The sequence below is a fragment of the Amblyraja radiata genome, chromosome 6 (assembly GCF_010909765.2).
Source record: "Amblyraja radiata isolate CabotCenter1 chromosome 6, sAmbRad1.1.pri, whole genome shotgun sequence".
Lineage (NCBI taxonomy): Eukaryota > Metazoa > Chordata > Chondrichthyes > Rajiformes > Rajidae > Amblyraja > Amblyraja radiata.
In genome coordinates this window covers 1,269,682-1,297,054 of record NC_045961.1, presented here as the reverse complement: position 1 = coordinate 1,297,054, position 27,373 = coordinate 1,269,682, and positions in this window count along the sequence as shown.

The window sequence follows — 27,373 nt, the reverse complement described above, 5'->3', positions numbered from 1 at the left end:
AGGAGCCTGAAGACTGCAACAACCAGGTTCAGGAATAGCTACTTCCCCTCAGCCATCAGGCTATTAAACCTGGCTCGGACAAAACTCTGATTATTAATAACCACTTTCTGTTATTTGCACTTTACCAGTTTATTTATTCATGTGTGTATATATTTATATCATGGTATATGGACACATTTATCTGTTTTGTAGTAAATGCCTACTATTCTCTGTGTGCTTAAGCAAAGCAAGAATTTCATTGCCCTATAGAGGGACACATGACAATAAACTCACTTGAACTTGATTGAGCTGCTGCTCCAGTTCCCTAATAACGTCCTTCAGGATCTGCACCTGGACACAATTTCCGCAGGTGAAGTTGTCAGAAGCACCGGCAGTGTTCCCAACTTCCCACATCCTGCAAGAGAACACTGTAACAACTTGCCTGCCATTACGTCATTAGACCATTCACTAATTAAGAATAAGACAAACTCACAGAACATATTCCCTTCTCTGAATCCGATAACTTCCTTGCAGTCACTGCAATAAGTCACAAGTTTAAATATCGGAACACACGCAAATACGATTTAAATGTAGACTGCTCGCATCAGCCTCCTCGCCGAAGACTCTTGTGTCAAAGATTCACAATTTACCTCCCAAGGCACTTCAGCCAAAAACTCACACTTCACCTCCACAGGCACTTCACATCAACAAGGCCACTCCCAACAGACCACGCCGCTGTGTGTGTGTGTGTGTGTGTGTGTGGGGGGGGGGGGTTGTGGGTGTTGGAGGAGTGGTGGGTGGTCAGGGGGTGGGGGGGAGAGAGGGCTGTAATGTGGGTGGGGAAGAGCGGGGGTGACATGGTTGGGGGAGGGTCAGTGGAGCAGCCACTGAGGTTAGCAAGGCTGGGCAGACGGGCGCTAGGACCCAGTGGAGTTAAGTCCAGGACAGTGGGAGTAAGCAGCGTGAAGGCTCCAGGCCCAGTGCAGAGTCCAGGCTCCAGGTAAGGCGACGGCTGTGGGTTGCTGGAGGGGGGTGGAGTGGCGCGGGTCACCGGACCCGATGGTCGGAGTCCAGTGGTGGTTGAGTCGGGGTCCGCGGGCGGGCGGGCGATGCGTGGGAGGGAGGGTGGTCCCGGTGGGCGGAAGGTCGGCGGGTCGGCGGCGAGAAGATGAATCGGGTGCGTTGTGGCGGCCATGTTGGGGCAGCCCCGGTCCGGCGGGTATCGATGCCGGGTCGGGCGGGGCGGGTCCGGCGGCGATGTCGGAGGAATCGGCGAGGGAGGGGGAGAAAGTCCGAGTTACCGTAGAAGCTGCGAGGCTGGGCGTCATCGGTCGGCAGGTGAGGGTCGGCGGCGGCGGCGGCATCGATGTAGAGGTCGGTGAAGGCGGCGTCCCGGTGAGTATGGAAGTCGCCGCCTCCTAGTGGCCAAGATGGCGGGTGTCGCGGGACTCGGGCAGGCGATGCGATGCGATGCGATGCGGGGCCAGAGTTGGGGCCCGGAGTCTGCGGGCGGTCGAGTCGCGGAGTGTAGGCCTGAAGAAGGGTTTCGGCCCGAAACGTCGCCTATTTCCTTCGCTCCATAGATGCTGCTGCACCCGCTGAGTTTCCCCAGCAATTTTGTGTATCTTGTACATATGAGGAGGTGCTCGATAGAAGCTGCCTGGAGAGAGAGAGAATCGGCCGACGGCCTGTATAGGTCCGGTAAACGGTGCTCTGGCAATATTCCCTGCTGTTACAAAATGACAGGAGAGAGTGGGTCTAGTGGTATGGAGGCCAGTGGAGGAGAGGATAATGAAGGAAATGTTGAGAAGGAGTGGGAAACCGTGGGAGCACGGGGTAGTCCCAGGAAGAGCAGCCGTAAAAGAAGGAAAAGCAATATTGGTGGATCGGAGAGTGAAGACAAGGAACCAGAAAAGGAAATGTCGTTAAATGTAGTGGTGAGGTTTGAAGGAGAAGGAGGAGTAAAGAAGATAGAGCCAATGAAGCTGACAAAAATAATCAGAGCCCAGGTTGGGGAAGTAAAGTATGCAAGAGTGCTGGAAGATGGAAACATGCTAATAGGGTGCAACAGTGAGGCTCAAGTTGAAAAGGCAATGAAAATGAACAAGATTGACAAAATCAAAATAATCAAAGTAGTGAGAGTGGGAGAACGGAGGGCAGGGTGTAAAGGGGTTATCTATGGAATCCCTCTCAAAGTCAATATGAGTGAACTGGTTCAGGAACTCAGAGAGAGATGTGAATTAATTATGAATGCCAAAAGAATGACCAAAGGAGCAAAGAAAGAGGAAACTGAGTCAGTCCTGCTTGAATTCAAGACAGAATCCCTTCCAAAAGTGGTCCATTTTGGATTCATGCGATATAGTGTAAGAGAGTACATACCCAAACCAATGAGGTGCTTCAAATGTCAGAAATTTGGGCATATAGCTAAAATGTGCAAGGGGGCGAGGAAATGCGCAAGGTGTAGTGGGGACCATGAATATGGTCAGTGTGGAGAGGGGGTCAGACCAAAGTGCTGTAATTGTGGAGGAGAGCATAGTGTGGCTTACTGGGGCTGTGAGGTGATGAAACGTGAAGCTGAAGTACAAAACATAAGAGTGAAGGAAAAGGTCTCCGATGCAGAGGCAGCAAAAAAGGCTGACCCTACAAAACAGATGAATGAAAGAAGGATCAGGAGGGAGCAAGATATGGGCATAATGGAAACAATAAAAGAAAAAGAAAAGAGTATATGGAAAGAAAAGAAAAACCTGTTTATATTTATAGCAGGAGTAATAAATGCGACAGCAGAAGTAAAATCCAAAACAGAAAGGATCCAAATCATTGTAAAGGCTGCAGTCCACCACTTGGGCATGGCAGGATTGAAGTGGGAGGAAATACATGATGGTCTCAGTATCCAGGCGAGCCAAGAGTCAACATGTGTGGGTTAATAATATTAATGTTAATCCTACAATGGAATGCAAGAAGCTTGTTAGCCAATGGGCAAGACTTTAAGCAATTCATAGACAGTAGGAAGGAAAAACCAGATGTCGTATGTATCCAGGAAACCTGGTTGAAACCAAATTTAGATTTTGTTCTATATGATTATGTTGCAGTGAGATGTGATAGGGGAAATGGGGGAGGAGGGGGTTGTGCCACTTTCATTAAAAAAGGGATACCATACAAGGTATTAGGAATTGGGCAGGAACAGGAATATGTGGTAATAGAAGTGTGGTCTGAGAGGAGGAAAATAGTGGTAATAAATTACTATAATCCATGTAAGCGATTAGAGGTCAATAAGTTACAGGAAGTAGAAGGCCAGAGCAAATCTAATGTTATTTGGTGTGGGGACTTTAATGCACATAATACATTATGGGGCAGTGGAAAGTCAGATAATAATGGACAGGTAATTGAGGAATTATTAAATGATGGTAATCTAGTATGTCTAAATGATGGAAAGAAGACCAGGGTAGATGTTAGGACAGGGAAGGAGTCTGTGTTGGACCTTACACTTGTTTCTAATAGGATTGCTGCTAAATGTAACTGGGAAGTATATGAAAAGGGTACCATAGGAAGTGATCATCATCCTGTGCTATGCAAAATAAATATTACTTTAACTATGAGTAAAGAAAACAGAAGTGGACGATGGGTGTATGGAAAGGCTAATTGGGAGAAATTTAAGGAGGAAAGTGATAGATATGTAAAACCGATACAAGAAGAGACAGATATAGAAAACTTTGAGAATAAATTGTCAGAAGGTATCAAAAGAGCAGCATTAGTTTCCATACCTAAAAGTAAAGGAAGATCAAAAAGGAAAGCTGTGCCATGGTGGGACAATAAATGTAAAGAGGCAGTGGTGAATAGAAACAGAGCATTCAGATTATTAAAAAGAACTCATAACTACCAACACATGATTAATTACAAACAGGCTCAGGCAATTGTAAGGAGGACTATAAGACAAACAAAAAGAGCTTATTGGAGGAAGTATTGTGATTCAATTGGAAACACAACACAGGTAGGGGAGATATGGGGGATGATTAAAAAAATGGAAGGTAATAAAAGGGAGTGGAGTTATCCTATCCTAACAAATGGAGATCAAACTGTAGTCTCAAATAAAGACAAAGCAGAACTAATGATTAACACTTTTAGTAGGGTTCACAGCTCCCACAACTTATCAGATGAAGGAAGAAGAGGTAGGGAAAGAACAAGAGAGGAAAATGTTGAGGCCTTACAAAGGAAAGGTATCACAGAGGACAAGTACAATATTCCATTTAATTTGGGGGAGCTAAAGAGAGCTCTGGCCAAGTGTAAGAACTCAGCCCCAGGGAAGGATGATATTTGCTACATAATGATAAAGCATCTAAGTGAGGAGGGACTCCAAAAGATACTTGCACTATATAACAAGGTGTGGGAAGAAGGGCGAATACCTGAAGGAAGCAATCATTGTGCCTATTAGGAAACCAGGGAAAGATGCAAGTAATCCAGTAAATTATAGACCTATAGCTTTAACAGCACACATGTGTAAACTGATGGAAAGAATGGTAAATGAAAGATTAATGCATCTAATGGAAAAAAACGGTATAGTGGCTAATTATCAGAGTGGCTTTAGAAAAGGGAGAGGTACTAATGATCCAGTTCTGTGCTTGGAAGATGATATAAGGAAAGCACAAGTTAAAAAAGAATCTGTAGTTACCGTATTTTTTGATGTAGAGAAGGCTTATGATATGTTGTGGAGAGAAGGTCTTCTAATAAAGCTGCATTTAATGGGAGTAGGAGGAAATATTTTTAACTGGATAATGGATTTTCTTAACGGTAGAAGTATCCAAGTTAAAATAGGGTCAGACATCTCTAGTAAATGTGTAGTCGAAAATGGAACTCCCCAAGGAAGTGCGATAAGCCCGATCCTATTCTCAATCATGATTAATGATATATTTGCAAACATTCAACCAGAGATGGGGCGATCGCTCTTTGCAGATGATGGCAGCCTATGGAGAAAGGGGAAGAATATAGATTTTATTGTGGGTAAAATGCAGCAAGGGATAGCCCAGGTGGAAGAGTGGGGAGTGAAATGGGGTTTTAAATTCTCTATAGAGAAGACAAAGACAATGGTTTTCACAAGAAAGAAAATTAAAGAGGATGTCCAGTTAAAACTATACGGCAACAATTTGGAAAGAGTAAAAGATTTCCGTTTCCTGGGAGTCCATTTTGACTCCAGATTAACATGGAGGGTCCACATTACAAAAATAATTGGAAAATGCAAAAAAGCCATCAATGTAATGAGATGCTTAGCAGGTTTAGAGTGGGGAGCAGATATATTATCTCTTAAACATATCTATGTATCACTGATCAGATCCAGACTAGAGTATGGCAGTATAGCTTATGGATCAGCATCTAAGTCAGTGTTGTCCGAGTTGGACAAAGTCCAAGCGGAAGCTCTAAGAATCTGTATAGGAGGTGTGCGGACGTCACCTGTATGTGCACTACAGGTGGAAACTGGGGAGATGCCGTTGAGACTGCGCCGCAGACAACTAATGGCTAATTACTGGCTAAGCCTTATGGGTCATGGAGAGAACCACCCAACAAAACAGGTAGTACAGGAGGTACACAAAATTGCTGGGGAAACTCAGCGGGTGCAGCAGCATCTATGGAGCGAAGGAAATAGGCGACGTTTCGGGCCGAAACCCTTCTGGTGTACTGGGAGAGAGGGGTGGCTCAGTCTGGAAGCTTCGGCTGGGTTGGAGGAGGTGTGGCAAGGGACATGGAAGTAGAGGACAAAGAGTTCTGCCCTGCAGTATTGTGGCCATCTGTCCCAATATGGTTACTGAACATCCCAAAAGTTGATCTGGAGATATGGGAGGCAAAAAGGAGGGAAAAAAATTCGGGCCTAAAAACAGAATACCATAACCATATATATAATAGATACAGGGAACACCTCTTAATTTTCACAGATGGATCAAAGGACCCAGTAGCTGAAACAACAGGGGCAGCTGTGGTAGTGCAAGGGATGAATATTGAGATTTGCAAAAGAACAAATAACTATTTGGCAGTGTCTACAGTGGAACTGTACGCTATTTTGATGGCAGTTCGGTAGATAGAACAGGTGCAACCATGCAAAGTATTAATATGTAGCGACTCATTGTCTGCAATCCAGAGTATTGGGTCTGGTGCATCCCATAGGCGGCCTGACCTAGTGTATGAAATTCTACTACTATTAAGCCAAGTAACAAGGAAGGGCAGTGACGTGACTTTGTTGTGGGTCCCATCACACATTGGTGTGCTAGGAAATGAAAAAGTGGATAAATTAGCAAAAGAGGCCGTTAAAAAAGAGAACATAGAGGTAAACTTACAATTATCCAAATCTGAAGGAAAACACATTGTGTGGAAGAAAATAAATCAGGAATGGCAACAATACTGGGAACAGGAGACAAAGGGGAGACACCTCTATTCGCTACAAAATAGAGTGGGCATTACAGCAAGAAGAGGGGGGAACAGGAGAGAACAGGTAGTATCAGCAAGATTGAGGATAGGACACACTCACCTGAACAGCACATTAAAAATGTTGGGGAAACACCCTACTGGGCTGTGTGAGGAATGCCATCAGCCGGAAACAGTTCAGCATGCTCTAGTTGCATGTAGAAGATATGAAACAGAAAGAAGAGTTTTGATCAGTGAAATGAAGAAAATTGGAATGACAGATATATCAGAAAAGAACATTCTAGAGTGTGGAGGGGAAGGAAAAGGAGTAAAGGTGTTGTTTAATTTCTTGAGGGCCTCTGGCCTTATAAAAAGGATATAATGTAAAGACATGAGGACTGTGGAGTGAAGCCAGAAGGTGGCAGCAATGCAACATTGTGGATGCCGGCTGCCGTAAAACTCCAAAGAAGAAGAAGCAGAAGAAGTAGCTGTCTGGTCGCAGCACGGTACATGTAATTTTATTCTGCCTTTATGAATTATAGGATCTACTCTAATGTTTAGAAATGATCTAATTCTGTCGCTGTTGCAAAAGGCTGTTTTATTTTTGGATAATGTAAAAACAAATGCCGTGGAGGGGCTGATAACGAAAGAATGAATGGTCATGAATCCCTACGCATGGAAGCCGACCGTCACACAGCTATTCATGAATCCATTTTGTTCACCAAAATGTTAATAAATCTCGGCAACAATGCACCAAACACATATGCGCAATAGATGGCGCCCAAGTCGATTACCAACTCAGACCTGCGAGGAATGCAGCGAAGTTGAATCGCTGGAGCTGAACAATATTAGCTCCACGGTATATGCCAATACTGCGCCACTCGGCTCATACGTCATTATGTAGGAACTGATATTACCGACAATAACAGCACAACATCCACCAGAGCAGAGCAGCCACTTATGGAGAACCAATCTCCGCACATTTATGTGCCACTTGCCTGTGTTTATTTGCGATCCATTCAGGTCCCGATTCCCATCTGAATTTCCATCCATGATGATCGCAGCTGCCGGGGATGTTTCTGTACAAAAAAATGATGGGATACGCGTTGATATTAGTTTCATTTCAAAAGTCATCAGCGTCTTCTCATTGAAGCATTAACACCACCATTTCCGTCAATTAAACACCTTTTTTTCCTACACTAATCCTCACATGTTTTCTCTTCTAATGCTCCCAGCAATGTATTAACAACTTTAGCTCTGACGAACAACCGTTGATATGAAACGTGAATTCTTACGAACGTGCCTGACTAGCGAGCAATTCTACAAAATATTTTCGAAATTATTCTATTAATTTCGATGACTAAACTCGGAGGATTCAGCAGGGTGTTTCCAAGATAGCAATTCTGCATTGCTGTGAAAGTTGGCTTTGTGTTAATGACAATACATTTAGTGGCGGCGAGCTTTCGTATGTGTTTGAGAATATTTACGTCTGACAAGAGGATATGAAATGCGAATAGATGACTGTTAAACTACTACCACAAAGAAGAATGGTGTTTGTTATGTCTGTCTGTGTGGATGGAGAAATCGTCCAGTCAATGTGTACATAAAACATGCACCACATGTGTAAACCTATGCCTTGTGGCAAATACAATACAATACAACGATGCAATGAACGCTACGTTCCCGTTAGGAACTTTGGTTTAGAGGGCATTCAATCTTGAATGATCTCTTGTCATTCGCAATTGTAGGAACATCACCTCATATTTCGTATGCGTGGCTTACACCGCAGCGGTGTGAAAATTACCTTCTCTAACCTCAAATAGCCCTTGCATTCCGTCTCTCTCCATCGCCTCCCCGTCACAATTCTCCCTCCAGTCTTACTGCCTCTGACTACATTCTATCGCTGTCTCGCCCACTCCCCTGACATCAGTCTGAAGAAGGGTCTCAAGTTACCCATTCCTTCTCTTCAGAGATGCTGCCTCACCCGCTGAGTTACTCCATCACTTTGTGTTTATCTTGTCTTTCAAAAGTGGTCTTCGTTCAAATAAACCCACCGATATCCAGAAGGAGGCAATTTGTTTCAGTAACAGCATTAATGGTCGGTTCAGATGGACAGATGGAAGCAAGAAATAATTAGTCAGTGTGGAAACAGGGGCTTCTGCCCAACTCGCCCACACCGGCCAACAATGTCCCAGCTACCATAATCCCACTTGCCTGCGCTTGGTCCATAACCCTCGAAAAACCTGTCCTATCATAGAAACATAGAAAATAGGTGCAGGAGGAGGCCATTCGGCCCTTCGAGCCAGCACCGCCATTCAATGTGATCGTGGCTGATCATCCCCTATCAATAACCCGTGCCTCCCTTCTCCCCATATCCCTTGACTCCACGAGCCAGCACCACCATTCATTGTGATCACGGCTGATCGTCCCCTATCTATAACCCGTGCCTGCCTTCTCCCCATATCCCTTGACTCCACTAGCCCCTAGAGATCTATCTAACTCTCTCTTAAATCCATCCAGTGACTTGGCCTCCACTGCCCTTTGTGAGAGGGAATTCCATAAATTCACAACTTTCTGGGTAAAAAAGTTTTTTTTCTCCTCAGTCTTAAATTACCTCCCCTTAATTCTAAGACTGTGGCCCCTGGTTCTGGACTCACCTGACATTGGGAACATATTTTCCTGCATCTGACTTGTCCTGTCCTTTTATAATTTTATATGTTTCTATAAGATGTCCCCTCATCCTTCTAAACTCCAGTGAATACAAGCCTCGTCTTTTAAATCTTTCCTCATATGACAGTACCGCCATCCCAGGGATCAATCTCGTAAATCTTGCTTCAATCACAAGGATGTCCTTCCTCAAATTAGGAGACCAAAACTGTACACAATACTCCAGATGAGGTCTCACCAGAGACATATACAACTGCAGAAGAATCTCTTTACTCCTATACCAAAATCCTCTAGTTATGAAACTGAAATCCTCTTGTTATGAAACTGAAATCCTCTTGTTATGAAACGTATCCAAGTACCTGTCCAACTATTTCTTAAACGATGGGGATAGTCCCAGCCTCAACTAAGACCTCTGACGACTTGTCCCATACACCCACCACCCGCAGAGCTAAAAAGTTACCTCTCGGATTCCTATTGAATCTTTTCCTCTTTACCTTGAACCTATGTACTCTGTTCCTCGATTCCCCTACTCTGGGTAAAAGACTCTGAGCATCTAACCGATCTATTCCACTCATGATTTTGTATACCTCTATAACCTCTCCCCTCATACTCCTACGTTCCATGTAATATAGACCCTGCCTATTCAACCTCTCCATATAGCTCACACCCTCTAGTCCTGGCAACATCCTCGTAAATATTTTCTGAACCATTTCAAGTTTGACAATATATTTCCTATAACATGGTGCCCAGAGCTGAACACAATATTATAATTGCGGTCTCACCAACGTCTTATCCAACTGCCACATGACCTCCCAACTTCTATACGACATACTCTGACTGATGAAGATCAAAGTGCCAAAAGCCTTTTTGATCAAATTATCTCCTTGCGACTCGACCTTCAAGATACTCCTCGATCCCTCTGTTCTGCAACGCAACCCAGAGGTCTACCATTTACTATGTAATTATTGCCCTTGAATCAAAATGCAACAGCTCACACGTCTATTAAATTCCATCAACCGCACACCTGGCCAATCGATTCAGATTGTGCTGCAATCGTTCACAACCATCTTCACAATCTGCAAAACCACTAACTTTTGTATCATCAGCAAACTTGCTAATCTTGCCCTGTATGGTCGCATTCAAATCATTGATGTAGATGACAAACAGTAACGGGCCCAGCACCGATCCCTGTGGCACGACACTAGTCACAGGCCACCAATCAGAGAAGCAACCTTCCACCACCTCAACTCTGCTTCCTTCCACGGAACCAATTTGTTATACATTCAAATATGTCTTCTTGGATCCCATGAGATCTAACCTCCCAGAGCAGCCTACCTTGTGGAAACTTGTCGAATGCCTTACTCAAGTCCACAGCTCTGCCTTCATCAATGTTTTTGCTTACGTCTTCAAAAATATCCATCAGATTTGTGAGACGCGACCTACCACGTACAAAACCATGCTGACTGTCCCAAATCAGCCCTTGTCCATCCAAATCCCTGTATATCCCATCCCTCAGAATACTCTCCAGTAACATACCAACTACAGATGTTAAGCTCACAGGCCTATAGTTCTCTGCATTTCCCCTGCAGCCCTTCTTGAAAAGAGGCACAACATTTGCCACCCTCCAATCCTATGGCAACTCTCCTATATTTAATGATGACGTATACATTTCAACCAGCAATTCCTCTGCCGCAATTTCCTCTCTAGTTTCCCGCAATGTTCTCGGGTATATCTGATCAGGCCCCGGAGATTTGTTCACCTTAAAACATCACAGTACCTTCAGTACATGTTTGATGGTAACCCTGACTGCTCTCATGACACTTCCAGTGACGTCTCCAATTTGCTTCGTCCTACTGTCTTTCCCCTCGGTAAATACAGAAGAGAAACACTAATTCAGGAACTTGCCTACCTCCTGTAGCTCCACACAGGTGTGACCGCTGTTATTACTGAAAGGTCCCACTCTCCCTATCGTTACCACCCCCCCCCCACCCCCCCCCAAATGCATTAATAACATATTTTGGGATTGTCTTTCTTGCTTCCTCCGGGCCCCTTTTTGCCCTTCTGATCACCTTTTTTGTTTGCTCCTCAGTTCCAGAAACGGGTCCAGGGATCGACTTGATCCCAGCTGCCTTTACTAACGTTAAGCTTCCTTCCTTTTGACCCAAGCTTCATTACGTTTGCCTGCTTGGCCATTAACCATAACAGGGACGTACACATCCTGAACTCTCTTAAACACTCGTCTAAAAATATCTAACTTATCCGATGTTCCTTTCCCCTCAAATAACCTGCTCCAGTCAACTTGAGCGAAACCTTCTCTCATATCCTCAAAGTTGTCCTTATCCCAAATGAGCATTTTAACACGTGGACCCTCTCCGTCCTGATCCAAAACTATCTTAAACCTAATCGAACTGTGGTCACTTTTCCCAAAAGGCTCCTCCACGCGCACACACACTCCATTAACTTGTCCTCCCCAAATTCCCAATACTAGATCCATTGTTGCCCCCTCACGTGTGAGGGCATCCACACACTGTTTAAGAAAATTAGCATGAACATTTATGAGGAATTGCACCCCATCAACATCCTTCACGCTATGATTTTACCCAGTCTATGTTGGGAATGTTGAAATCCCCTACTACAGCAACCTTTTTGAACGGCAGCTGTCTGCAATCTCCCGGCACATTTGCTCTTCTGTTGCCCGTTAAATATTTGGGGGTCTGTAGTAAACCCCCAACAAGGTGATCAATCTGTGGTTACACAGACTTTCGCACATATTGTGCATGTGCTGAGATTGCATCATAATTTGGATGATGACGTCAACGAGTGTAGAATATAGAATTATATGAGAGACTCTGTTCTTGTGCAAGAGAAGAGTGAAGAGCAACATTAATTCTTCATCACGCCCACTTCAACGTTCACTACCTCCAGAGCGACCAAGAAGTACTGATGCAGTGACAAGCCACAAGAGGCCTAAAAACGATCTAAAGGATGTGAAGAATGGTGCGAGATGAATTTTTACACTCAGGAATGTGATATGATACATTTTACGGAAAAGAGTAAGGAGAGATAACGGAGGCAAAGGTAGACATTTCTGAGGCAGGTATATAAACAGAGGGTTTGGTAATGTTGCATTTTTGATGCCGTGATATTGATGTAGAAGAATTGAAAGCAGGGATTTCATGTATCCATGTTTGTCCAGTGCTGATTAGATCAATACATTGCTTACACTTGAATGTTTCGGTCAAATTTTCCCTCACCCTTTCCATATTACCCACTGCGCGTGCAACGCTTTCTCCCAATATACCTCCCCACTTCCCCACTTCCCGTTTCTCTTTTTGATTTGAAGCCAGAACCATATACTTCCCTTGATTTATATTCACTCCTCTTCGCTAAATATTTCATTTCCATTTGCCTGCATTTCATCTCTAGCCTTGGCCGCTCAATTACCAACGTAATCCCTCTCACCGGTATCTATTTGTCGCACCTTGCCCCGCCACTCACCCCACCTCTTTTTCACCTTTCTCTTCCACTTCGCTCAGCGTCCAGTATCTTACCCGGAACGTTGCCTAAATGATCTTTCCACGTATGCTGCCTGACACGGTGAATTACTCCAGCACTTTAGGTGTGGTTGAATATTCTGGCATCTGCAGTTATTTTGCAGTTTATCTGCAATTTATCCCCATCCATCACCAAATTCATGCCCGTGGGTGAAGGCCCCAGAAAGGGTATGAATCGAATCCGTCAAGTGGTTCCAAGGGAAAAGGGCAAACGTCAGGCTTGGTTAGACAAGTTGAGTATAATCCATGCATTGTGAAGGATTTGATCATGGTGTACGGCGGCAGAACGTGATTTGTTGGGGCTAATAGTGGGGAATATATACCACCCGTGTAGTGCTCGAGGCAAGGCCTAGATGGTTAGAATAATGTTGGGCAAAACAGATGATGCGAGAAAAAGCTTGCTCAGAAATGGTAAAATAAGTGATCCGGAAGCTACTGCCTGAAAGACAATAGGTGCAGGAGCAGGCTATTATGACCTTCAGGCCAGCACCGCCATTCACTTTGATCATCCACAATCAGTACTGCGTAAGTTCCCCCTCATGTTACCCCTAAACTTCAGTCCCTTAATTCTCAAGTCATGTCCCCTTGTTTGAATCTTCCCTACTCTCAGTGGGAAAAGCTTTTCCACGTCAACTCTGTCTATCCCTCTCATCATTTTAAAAACCTCTATCAAGTCCCCCCTTAACCTTCTGCGCTCCAAAGAATAAAGCCCTAACTTGTTCAACCTTTCTCTGTAACTTAGTTGCTGAAACCCAGGCAACATTCTAGTAAATCTCCTCTGTACTCTCTCTATTTTGTTGACATCCTTCCTATAATTAGGCGACCAAAATTGTACACCATACTCCAGAATTGGCCTCACCAATGCCTTGTACAATTTTAACATTACATCCCAACTTCTATACTCAATGCTCTGATTTATAAAGGCCAGCACACCAAAAGCTTTCTTTACCACCCTATCTACATGAGATTCCACTTTCATGGAACTGTGCACAGTTATTCCCAGATCCCTCTGTTCACCTACATCCTTCAATTCCCTACCATTTACCATGTACGTCCTATTTTGATTTGTCCTGCCAAGATGTAGCACCTCACACTTATCAGCATTAAACTCCATCTGCCATCTTTCAGCCCACTCTTCCAACTGGCATAAATCTCTCTGTAGACTTTGAAACTCTTCTTCATTACCCGCAACCCCACCTATCTTAGTATCATCTGCATACTTACTAATCCAATTTACCACACCATCGTCCAGATCATTGATGTACATGACAAACAACAGTGGACCCAACACAGATCCCTGTGGCACCCCACTCGTCACTGGCCTCCAACCTGACAAACAACCATCCACCATTACTCTCTGGCATCTCCCATTCAGCCACTGTTGAATCCATCTTGCTACTCCACCATTAATACCCAACCATTGAACCTTCTTAACCAACCTTCCATGATGAACCTTGTCAAAGGCCTTACTGAAGTCCATTATCAAGTCGAAAGCACTCCTCCAAAAGGCTGCTAGCTTAGGGCAAGACCAAAACATATGGCTATGGTTGGCAGGAGATTGATTACATCTGTTGCAGGTGTCCCTAACAGCGGGGTAAATTCTAGATAATCTTGCATTTGTGTAGTGGAGTTTGTGAAGGACTTTGCATTGGATTAGGCCATGACGGGCACATATGGAGGAAGAATGGATCAAATCCAAGGCAGTCCCATTGCAGGTCTGTTAGTTTCGTATTCAGCTCGCCCTCCCACGCAGCTTTTAATGAGGTATGAGGGTTCAATATAACCGACCCTAACAAGTTATACAAAACAGAGATGCATTTCTTCCGGTTGGGATCTAGAGCTAAGATGATATCGGTCAGGGCTTCAGGGGGGTGATTTGGGAAATGGGGGAATGTCTTCTTCACAAAATCCCTAATCTGGAAAAAACGAAAAAGGTGGGAGTTTGGGAGGCTATAGTTGGATGAGAGCTCCGCAAAAGACGAAAAGATGCCATCCTTGTATAGGTTTTTGATACTACTGATACCGTTGCTATGCCAGGTTTTGAATGCGTGGTCTGTACTTGAAGGTTTAAAGATGTGGTTTTTAAGCAGTGGGGTCAAGATGGAAGGGCCTTGTAAACCGAAGTTTTTCCTGAGTTGACTCCATATCTTGAGCGAGAGGGACGCAATTGGGCCTGCACCCACAGATAGTATAGGAAGGGGGAGTTGGGAGCATAGGACAGACCGCAATGGGAGATGTGAACTCGCCTTTTCCATGTGTACCCAAGTCGGTAGGTGGTCGCAATCATCATTCATCCAATACAGGAGTTTTTGCAAGTTAGCTGCCCAATAGTATCGCCTAAAGTCAGGAAGTGCCAAACCGCCGTCACTCTTAGGAGATTGCAGTATCGCCTTTCGGATTCTAGCCGGTTTGCTACCCCATCAACAAATCCAAAATATCTTCTCCCCTTCCTTGATTGACTCACCCATATTCTGAGCACGTGTTCTTGACACAACAGCTGCGGACTTATTAATCCTACATCTACGCTAGCAAGCTACTGAAAATTTGTCACATTTGCACAGACCATAGCCCCTCCATCTAAATTCATGTTAGTCCTCTTTCTTTTTTTTTTTTTTTTCATAATTTCTAGTTTAATATACTTTTGCAAAGTTCCATAATTTAATTTTGCTGAAGTATTCAGCAGGGATACTTCTTCCTGCATTGGTATAAAGAAACAGACAATTTTGATAATATTCATTGAAAAAAAAATTACAATCAGCATTTTTCAAATGGAATATCATTGTTGGAGATCTCGACCAATAGTGGAATGTTCTGTTATTCATATAACAGCTACATTCATAAAGGGGTATTGCTTATAAATCTGTTTTTTCTGTAGGCAGGCATGGTGGCGCAGCGGTAGAGTTGCTGCCTAACAGCGCTTGCAGTGCCGGACACCCAGGTTCGATCCTGACTACAGGTGCTGTCTGTATGGAGCTCCCCGTGACCTGCATGGGTTTTTTCCGAGATCTTCGGTTTCCTTCCACACTCCAAAGATGTACATAAATTGTAGGTAAATTGGCCTGGTATAAATGTAAATTGTCCCTAGTGTGTGTAGGATAGTGTTTTTTTTTTTTTTTTTTTTTTTTCATTTTTTTTTTTTTTTTTAAAGCTTTAAGAAAAAGATAGAAGTAAGGAAAGTAAAGAAGGTGCGCAAGAGTTGTGAAGTGCAGAAGAGTGTTGGGAAAAGAAAGCCCCTTAGAAAAGAAGTTAGAGAAGGAAGTAAAGTAAGAAAGTAGACCCTAGAAAAGAAAGAAAAAGAAAGTAAGGACAATCGCTCTATTATAACATTAAACTCCGCAGAAAGACTACCAACCAAGTCTGTTTTTGTTGTTTTATCTCCCAATGCCAGGCCCTGATACCATTTATTTATTTATTTATTTATTTAAAAAAAATTACTATTGCACCTCATGCTTGTAATAGGTCCATAAACGTAGACCACGTCTTTTGGATGTTAGTCCTCTTTCTGATCAATCTTTCATAACTGTATAATTCCCTATCCTCCCTAATATGCCCTTCGTTTTTTTTTTGCCATTGAGTTGAAGTGCTACACATGCAATGTGAATTTTCCTTTTTCCACTCACACAACCTAGCTTGTACAGTTCCTTCCAACACGACTGATGTTGTATCTTAAATTTGCATACGCTTCTGAATTTTCCTTTGACTTTTCGTTCGCTAGAAAACCATTGATGCACTCATTCACAAGCGAGTCTTAGTCAGTGTAAAATGCATATTAAAAGAAGCAACATTGAAATATGCAATCCTAAAATATGCATGTATTGTATCACCGGGACTTACAGAATACACGGTAGACCTCTTTATGTTGCACCCGTCTTTTCTTACAACAAATCCTAAGATACCACATCTTCCTAATTGTCTAGTGTACCAGCTCGTATCAGTCCATAATTCATGTACATGTCCATGAACATCTCCTAATTACAGTCGTTTTTAAAAAAAATATATCCCGATCAAACACAAATCTTTTCTCAATGCAAGAACTCCTAAAGAATTACCCCAACGCCTTAACTATACCATGTACGTCCAGATATTTTTAAATTCCATTCTGTACAGGAAGGTTCCAAGGGCCATTTGGATGCTCGAACATAGACGCATTCAGTGCTGCTGATTTAACACTTTCCTACATTTGACGAAGAATTTCCCCACTAACCGGGCGGCATCGTGTCGTGGCTGTTGAGTTGCTCCCTCAGTGCCAGAGACGATGTCTTAGTGACGGCAACAATCTCAAACTCAATTTAAAAACGGCACCAATCCTCACAGGTGAGATAACGATTTTCTAGTGCCGTTTCCAACATTGTCTATTGCTTTCGGCGCACCAACTACATCAGCAAGACCAAGTAAGGTTTTTGGGCGAACACTTTCTCTCTGTCGGAAGGTGGCTGCTGGTGTTTCCATTTGTGAGCAATTCAATCTCCCTTCCACTTCCCATTCTGAATTTTCTTTCCACCACTTGTACAAGAAGGATGAAATGTACTGGAACGACAGGAATAATTGATTGATATTAAATTGCTGAGGATGTTTGAAGAGTAGAGTGATGAAATCCGGTTACTGATTAGCATATTTGCCTTAAATGGTATCAAATCGCACCGGCTGCTTATCTGCATCCTCCAGTACTAACTGCCCCATTGCCATCAATGAGTATATTCCTTACTTTGGTCACCAAGTGAACATTCCACCGATTATATCTCTTCTTCGATTTATCCATTTACTCGCGCATCTCCTCTTTGATTTAAATCTTTTTATTTGAATTTCACAGCAATTTGCATACATACAATGATAACAGACAGTGACAGTCAAGGCCTAATTGTGCAACAGTATGTAAGCGACCCTCAAAGCCCTTACCCATACCCACCTTCAACCCACCCGACCAGGTCGGAACCAAACGGGGACAAACAACACTCGCATACATACACATCCACACAAATATTGGGATGACAGATGGCACAATGGGCTAAGTGTCCGGCTGGCGACCGGAAGGTGGCCGGTTCGAATCCCGCTTGGATTGCATACTGTCGTTGTGTCCTTGGGCAAGACACTTCACCCACCTTTGCATGTGTGTGAATGTGTGTGAGTGATTGGTGGTGGTCGGAGGGGCCGTAGGCGCAGAATGGCAGCCACGCTTCCGTCAGTCTGCCCCGAAACGGATTGGATGAGATCAGTGATGCATCATACCAGCAACGGAGCAGATTTAACATTGAACTTAAATTGACAGTGCAATGATACTGTACCATGTTCTTCCACTTCTTTCAATATTCTGTCCAGTTTAGGCACTGCATTACGCATTTTTGCGAAGGATTCCCACATCTTTCTTTGGGCCAAAGCGCCTTTCTGCATCACCAGATTTAAGACAATTTTGGAACTATCTGCTTCGTTCCCCCTGTCTGCAGTTTTGGTGATCGTCTGCATGGAAGCGATGATAAATATGTTCAGAAGCAGAAAGTTTCAATCCGAAGGAGATGACAGCGGTCAGTGGGACGAGTATAGCTTATGTTGGTCAGTAGATGGGCAATATCAAGCTAAGTGTCGCCAGAACTCGAGGTTTTGAAATTGACGGTGTACAAACCGCAACTCTATAGTACACGATATTAAGTTAAGGGGCTTATCATATGTCGTCTTTCGTCTTGCTTCATCACTAATAGACTAATTTATGATGTTGCCTTCAATACCTGGGTGTCATGGTACACCAGTCATTGAAAGTAGGCATGCAGGTGCAGCAGGCAGTGAAGAAAGCGAATGGTATGTTAGCTTTCATAGCAAAAGGATTTGAGTATAGGAGCAGGGAGGTTCTACTGCAGTTGTACAGGGTCTTGGTGAGACCACACCTGGAGTATTGCGTACAGTTTTGGTCTCCAAATCTGAGGAAGGACATTATTGCCATAGAGGGAGTGCAGAGAAGGTTCACCAGACTGATTCCTGGGATGTCAGGACTGTCTTATGAAGAAAGACTGGATAGACTTGGTTTATACTCTCTAGAATTTAGGAGATTGAGAGGGGATCTTATAGAAACTTACAAAATTCTTAAGGGGTTGGACAGGCTAGATGCAGGAAGATTGTTCCCGATGTTGGGGAAGTCCAGGACAAGGGGTCACAGCTTAAGGATAAGGGGGAAATCCTTTAAAACCGAGATGAGAAGAACTTTTTTCACACAGCGAGCGGTGAATCTCTGGAACTCTCTGCCACAGAGGGTAGTCGAGGCAAGTTCATTGGCTATATTTAAGAGGGAGTTAGATGTGGCCCTTGTGGCTAAGGAGATCAGAGGGTATGGAGAGAAGGCAGGTACGGGCTACTGAGTTGGATGATCAGCCATGATCATATTGAATGGCGGTGCAGACTCGAAGGGCTGAATGGCCTACTCCTGCACCTAATTTCTATCTATCTATCTATCTATCTATCTATCTATCTATCTATCTATCTATCTATCTATCTATCTATCTATCTATCTATCTATCTATCTATCTATCTATCTATCTATCTATCTATCTATCTATCTATCTATCTATCTATCTATCTATCCTTTTCTCTATCTCTCTATGTATATTTCTATCTCCCTCTCTCTATATATGTATTCTCTACCTCTCCCCCCTCTAAATCTCTATTTCTCTCTGTCTCTCTCTTTCCCTTTCCCTCTATCTCTCTCTCTATCTCTCTCTCTATCTCTCTCTCTATCTCTCTATATCATATCTCCCTCTCTCTCTCAACCTCTGTCTCCCAACCACTCCTGCAGTGGTTACCGTTTGCACCGGCTCCACACAACCAGAGCCGCCTCTCTGAGATGACCAGCGTGCCATTTCGTGATGCGAAGAGACGCTCACTGTACAGAATGTTCCTGCACATTCTGAACCTCCTTGCCTTTGTTTTTCATCCCGACACACCATGGCTGATGGTGTTACCACCCGAAGACGGGGGTGGCCCCTGTGGAGGTCGCTCTATAAGGGAGTTGTCTCCCTTTACATTGGGGACCTGGGGCAGAGAGTGCTGCACAGAGCGGTGGCGTGTAATAAACTGTTGAGTCGGTTCACGGGCTCGTCCGCTGCCTGTATATTTTGTGGCAAGGAAGAGACCGTATTCCACGCGTATATGGAGTGTAAGAGGTTACTGCCCCTGTACCAATATCTGAAGTGGTTGTTCCTAAAGTTCTGCTTGCATTTTAGTCCTACGATTCTAGTGTTTGGACACAAGGCAGGGTGTGGGGAGAGGCGAGTGGGGGGGTGGGGGGGACTTCCCTGTCAATTTGCTCTTGGGCCTGGCCAAGATGACCATTCGTGGGTCCAGGCAGCGGGCGGTCGATGGTCAGGCTAGTTTCGGCGGCCTGCCCTTCTTTCAGGCTTACGTCCATGCACGTGTGTCCCTGGAGAGGGAACACGCCGTGTCCACGGGGATTTGGAGGCCATCATGGGCGCTGGTCACCATGTGGGGTTGAGAGTATTGTAAACATGAATGCATTGTTTAACTATAATGATTATTTGTTATAGTGTTTTGTTATACTACAAAAAGTAGTAAACACTGCACAGTCCATCATCGGCTCTGACCTTCCTTCCATCGAGGGGATTTATCGAGGTCTCTGCCTCAAAAAGGCTGGTAGTATCATCAAAGACCCACACCATCCTGGCCACACACTCATCTCCCTGTAACCTTCAGGTATAATGTACAGGAACCTGAAGACTGCAACAACCAGGTTCAGGAATAGCTACTTCCCCACAGCCATCAGGCTATTAAACCTGGCTCGGACAAAACTCTGAACATTAATAACCTATTATCTGTCATTTTGCACTTTATCAGTTTATTTATTCATATGTTTTGTAGTCAATGCCTATTATGTTCTGTGTGCTGAAGCAAAGCAAGAGTTTCATTGTGCTATCAGGGACACATGACAATGAACTTGAACTTGAACTATTGTAATTTCAGATTATGTTTTGATGTGTTGTATCATATGCCAAGAGTGCCTGGAGATCGAGGGTAGGAAAGATTCTGGCGTCTGTCGTTTTCGCACCGATTCTCAGCCCTAAATTCATTTTGCACAGTGCGGCTGCCTGGCTTTATTTGGCTGGGGCTAGAGCTGGAGATGGAGCTAGAGCTGGAGATGGAGATGGAGCTGGAGATGGAGATGGAGATGGATCTGCTGATGGTGCTAGAGCTGCAATGGAGGTGGAACTGGAGATGGAGCTGCAGGTGGAGCTGGAACTGGAGATGGCGGTTGATTCCCGTGGATTTTGAAGAAACACCAGCAAAGAGAAGCGAGAAAAAGCACTGATTGGCTATAGCCCTAGTGGGAAGAGACTTTTAGATAAAGCTAAGAGCTAGAGCTGGAGATGGAAGTAGTGCTGTAGCTGGAGAAGGAGCTAGATCTAGAACTGGGAATGGAGCTTTAGCTAGAGCTGGAGATGGAACTGGAGATGAAGCTAGAACTAGAGCTTTAGACGGAGATGGAGATGGAGATGGAGCTGGAACTGCTGAAGGTGCTAGAGCTGCAATGGAACTGGAGATGAAGGTGGAGCTGGAGCTACAGCTGGAGATGGAGATGGCCCTTGAGATGGTGATGGAGCTGGAGATGGAGCTGGAGCTGGAGATGGAGCTATAGCTGGAGAAGTAGCTAGATCTGGAACTGGGAATGGAGCTTTAGCTTTGTTGCAGTATCCCAGTAGACAAATGCATTCTCGAGTGTCTTTCCTTTGAGAACCACCAACTTACAAGAGATACAGCTGTATCAATAGCTGAAATGAAGTATGGGAAATCAGTGATGGCATTGCCAGCATAAATATTGACTGGGAATTAATTAATTAAAATGTTGAAATTATTAAAAATATGTATATTTTTGTCTTTCTAAATGCAGTGGAAAGGAAGAAATGAATAAACCAAACACAAGTAGAATATTGAAAATCGTGAACTTGGTGGGTAGTGATATAGATGCACAAATTGTTTTAATATCAATCAATTTAAATAACATTCATATCAATTTCTAAAGTGAAGTTTTCAGTTAATGTCTACGTAGTTTATGAATTCTAAACTAATGCTATCTATAATATAACGCAGGTGTAGCGGGCCTGGACGAAGAAGCGATGATTAAAGGTGACCAATCCCCACAAATTCTTGTTGGCCCTTAAGTGTAGTCAGATGGGGGAACCTGTGGACAGCATCCACCCTGGCGGGCAGAAGCACCAGTTGATGGACAAACCATAATCACTGAGACGCTGACAAAGCCGACTGAGATGAATGTAGTGCTCCTGCCGTGAGCGACTGGCCACGAGTATGTCATCCAAGTATACGAATACAAAGTCCAGGCCGCTGCACACACAGTCCATCAGCCGCTGAAAGGCCTGCGCAGTGTTCTTCAAACCAAATGGCATCCATTCAAATTCAAACATTCCAAATGGCGTTATAATGGCCGTCTTCGGGATATCGGCGGGGAGGACCGGAATTTGGTTGTACCTTCGCACGAGGTCCACCTTGGAGAACACCGATGCTACGGCCAGATAGGCATTGAAGTCCTGAATGTGCGGGACCGGGTACCTGTCGGCGATGGTCGCATCATTCAGGTGACGGTAATCCCTACACGGTTCAGCCCCCTCCCGCTTTAGGGACCATGTGGAGCGGTGACACCCATGGGCTATCGGAGGGATGCATGATGCCCATCACCTCCATCAGGCGGAATTCCTCCCGAGCCAGACGAAGCTTGTCTGGCGCGAGACAACATGCCCGGGTTTGCACAGGCGGGCCAGTAGTAGGAATATGGTGATCCACGCCGTGCTTGGGGGTGGAGGAGTGGAAATGGGGTTCAAGGATGTCCGGAAAATCTGCCAGGATGCGCGCGAATGTCACATCCATAGACGACAGGGGGCGATACGGGATCATCAATGCGTATGAAGACCGGCTCCAGCGTGACGGAGTGCACCAGGTGCCGCCGCTTGACATCCACGAGCAGTGAATGGGCTCGAAGGATCACCATTCCTTCACTCGAAGGCCAAGAATTCTACAGATTAAATACCATCTGACTAACAAAATTCTTCCACCTCTTCTTTCTTTTAGAGCGCCCTTTAATTCCAAGGCTATGACCTCTGGTCCAAGACTCTCCCACCAGTGGAAACATCCTATAGCCTGGGACTGGATGTTAAGTATCCCGACAGGGTTTGGGAGGATGCTACTAGCTAGAGACAGACAGATCAAAACCCTGGGAACAGGTGAACAAAGAAATTCTGTGAAAATGGTCACATGATGAACATATTGTGAGAACAGAGCAGCACGTAATTTAATTGCTAGGCAGTATAGCCTTGTGAAGATAAGGTGGCTGGGAACGGCCATTTGGCAAAGGAACTGTATGATAAGAGTAAAAATGTTGATAAGGAACGAAGATGCATTTTTGTTTATTCAGCCCTTGGATGAGTAACAACTCAAAATGATTGACTTTAGAATTGTGAGAGCCTTGGGTTTGAACAAAGGCTTCCTTTAGGAGATTGAAAGAAAATTAGTATAAAAGAAGGGTGGTCTGAGCCATGGGCAGCGACAACCCGGGAACAACCATCACAAGGAGGAGGGACATCAGTTCAAAGGAGACAAACCCCCTACCAACAGAGTGAATCTGTCCAATTCATTCATAGGGGCAATATCTGATTTTGTGATTTAGTTTAGGAAGTGATAAATTGAAATAGTAAAGTAAAGGAGAAGTTATTAGAAGTCAAGTGTTTGCATGCATGTTTTAAGTTACTCGAGTGTTGATAAAGATTGTTGTAATAAACAAAATTAAACCTTGGTTTAGAGTCTTGTTTGACACGTCAGTTGATACCCTATAGAGATAATAGGGTCACCAATCCTTTCCACATTCACTCTATCCATGCTTTTCATTATTCTGTAAGTTTCAATGTGATCCCCTCATCCTTCAAAACTCCAGCGACCAGAGGCCGAGGACTGTCAAATGCTAATGTACTAACCCATTCATTCCTGAATCAATCTTGTAAACCTCCTCTGGACCCTCTCCTTCCTCAGCTATGGGGTCCAAATTTGCCCACAGTACTCCAAATGCAGGCTGACCAGTGCCTTATAGAACCTCAGTGTTGCATCTTTCCTTATAGAGCCTTATAGAGCCACAGCATTACAAGTCTTGCGTAAAGGTTTATAGTTAAGTCAGCCGACTACTCTTTTTCACTTTTATTAACTAAGACTCTGTTCCTTCCATTTCACATTCTCTCTGGCTTTTTGTTCTCTCGTATACCTGTATTATTTCTTTAAGGCAAACTTTAAGGAATTATTTAACTTCTCTACCATTCCCCATCTTTAAATCTCTTGTCTCTGCCTGTAAGGGTCCACACCTGCCATATTTAGCATTTTCCTCCTGCTGTCCATTTGATGTACTCACCATTCGAGGCATGGAAACTGGCCTTTCGGTCCACCTTAGCCTTGCAAGCGAGATCTTTTCTAGTCCCATTTGCTCACATTTGGCCCATATCTCTTCAAATCATTCCTATTCACATGTGCCTGTCCAAGTGTTTTTTAAATGCTGTTATAGTACATGTTTTAACTATCTCCTCTGGCAGCTCCTTCTATATACACACCACCCTATGGAAATGGTCGACCCTCCAGTTCCTCTTGGATATTGCCCCTCACCTTAAATCTCTGTCCCCTGGTTCTTGATTTCCCCTACTCTGGGTAAAAGGCTGTGCATTCATCCTCATAATTTTGTACACCTAGTCTTGTATTCCATCCTCCAAATTGTATTTATCAATTTATTGATTCTCCTTTGAGTTCTAAATGCTCCCATTCTTCAGGACAAAAACTATATCTGACAACTTATGTGCTTGTTAACACTCCCTTTAATTCCTCATGCCTGACATGAAAAAATCACAGTTTTTTGTTTGTTTTTGCGCATTCAAATACTTTTCTTTATTGTTCTTGATGTCAGATCAAAGGGAAGAGAATATGGACTAAATGGAAACCAAAAATAGTGCCCTTAGAAAAAGATCCAGGAAATGATGAACCTGGTGAACCAACTCCACACAGTGTGCAAGGTAAATAAAAATCATTTTGCTCTGAAATATCCATAAGGGAACAGCAATTTATTGGGAACTGAACATAATACTTGAAATGAAGTAGTGACCAAAAGGTGCATAATATTGAAAGCCATTTTCTACGTTTCTCATATTTAATGATTCTTTGTTCTTGGTTTTTTTGTGGTTCTTGGTCCTCCAAAATATTCCAAATGGAATTTAAATTGGAGGTGGTGGAGGGAGGACTTAAGCCAGAAAGGGTTATTGGGAAGAAAGAGCTACCTTAAATTTAGTTGCATCTGGTAGGGTGACTATAGTACGGTGGAGATATTCCATGCTTTAATTGTGTGGGGGCAGAACGAATTGCTGTACACATCTGTCTTGGTAGCTGGAATCACAAATTGGATCGAATGCCCTCGTCTGCTCTTAATTGATTTGGGTTTGGTGTAGGTCTTGTAATCTATGTCGGGCTGACCATTTAACATTTTGTAAAAACAGGTCAAACGGTGAGCTTCACATCTGTCTTGGAGAGGGTTCCACCCCAGAGAATTCAGAAGTTTGGTAACACTTGTTTCTCTCTCATAGATGGTTGTAACCTATCGGACAGCCTGACTTGTGAGAAGAGAAATGGCAGACACATTCACATCAATATTCTTATTCCATGCTGCAGCTGTGTGGGCGAGGGTGTGAGGGTGAAGTGAAACAAGGTGAGTATAGCTTCTCCTTGACACAAGTTGAACAATGATGAAAGTTGCGCCTCAGAAAATTTAGGACACCTGTTGCTTTCACCATTGCATGATGAGTCTGACCATTCCAACGCAGATCGTTCTGCAATTTGATGCTAAGATACTTGGTTTGTTTAGATGCTTTAAGGGTTGCACCAAGTATATTGTAAGATGTTTCGCCAGGATTCCTTTCTGGTGACACGCATGGTTTCACATTTGGAAGGGTTGAACTGTATGCCCCATTGTTGTGACCACTCAACCATTGTATCGAGATCCTTTTGGAGAGCATCTTCATCATCAGCTGACTTAATTGGACGGTACAGCAAACAATCATCAGCGAATAGTCTGGTCGTGCTTGCAACTTTTTCATGGATGTCATTTATTATCATCAGACTTGACTGGAATAAGTATGTAGCTAAGTATCATACTGAAGTCTGTGAAGCCACCAAATCATGGGCTATGGCAGGTAGACCCAGACAGGGGCCTGTGTTTGAGAACAAGATGCTCACTAATGCAAGGTATAAGTATGCTGTTCGCTTCATCTGTAAAAATGAGCAAGCAATGAGGGCTGTTTCCATGGCTAAGAAGCTGCTAAGTAACAATGCTACAGATTTTTGGAAGGAAGTGAGAGCTCTCAGCAGTTGCAAAACATCTCTACCATGTACTAGTAGCTGGAATCTCCCGAACAGCTAATATGGCGGAGTTATGGCGACAACATTATAGCACTTTATTCAACTGTGTCCAAGGTGACTTGTATAGGGTGGACAATATTGAGAGTAATGACTCGATGGTGATTATATCACATGAGGTGTATCATGCTATGAACAAGCTGTCCAACAACAAAGCAAGTGGCTTTGATCATATCTCTGCTGAACATCTTAAGTATGCGAGTATGAGGATAGCTCCTCTCCTAGCTATTTGTTTTACTGGCTTTATGATTCATGGCTTGTTACCAGACTCAATGTTGTCTGTCCTGTTAGTGCCGGTCATTAAAGACAAAGCTGGTAAAGTAGGCAGCCTAAATAATTACAGGCCCATAGCTTTAGCCAGCATATTGTCAAAAGTTTTAGAAAGAGTTCTGCTGGATAGAATGAATGAGTTTGTTAACTCCACAGATAACCAGTTTGGCTTTAAAGCACTGACTTATGCATATATGCCCTAAAGGAGATTGTAAACAAATATAGAGGCAAAAACTCTTCAATCCTTATGTGCTTTATTGATGCTTCCAAAGCGTTTGACCGTGTTAATCACAGAGAGCTGTTTGGTAAAATGAGTCAAAGAGGGGTGCCTGAAAACATTGTTAGAATTCTGGCCTACTGGTCTGTCCACCAGACTATGCAAATAAAATGGGGCAATAGGGTCTCAGCCCCATTTGGGGTTAGCAATGGTGTTAGACAAGGGGGAATGTTGTCCCCAGTCCTTTTTAATCCATATATTGATGATCTGTCTAAACAATTGAAAGCCTGCAACACTGCGTGCGTGATTGGTAATATTTTAGTGAACCATATTATGTATGCAGATGATCTTGTGGTCTTTAGTCCATCTAGCGCTGGTATCCAGCAGCTTCTTACTATATGTTCTGTGTATGGTGTGGAACATGACATTAAATATTATGCTAGTAAGAGTGCTGTTATGACCTGTAGAACCAAAGAAGATAAATGTCTAAAATATCCTGATTTTAAATTGTCTGACAATAATCTTAGTGTCTGTAATAAGATAAAACATCTAGGGCATATTATTACAGAACAAATGACAGATGATGAGGATATTTATAGGCAACGACGCATGCTGTATGTACAGACGAATATTCTCTTGCATATATTTGGTGCGTGTGCAGTTGTGGTGAAGATGTCGCTATTTAGAGCATACTGCACACCACTCTACACTGCGCGCCTGTGGTCGAACTATTTAAAGACAAGTATGCAGAGACTAAAGGTGACATATAACGATGCCATGAGAACACTGATAAGGCAACCTAGATGGTGTAGTGCCAGTAATATGTTTGTGGCTGCAGGAGTCAGTACTTTAGAAA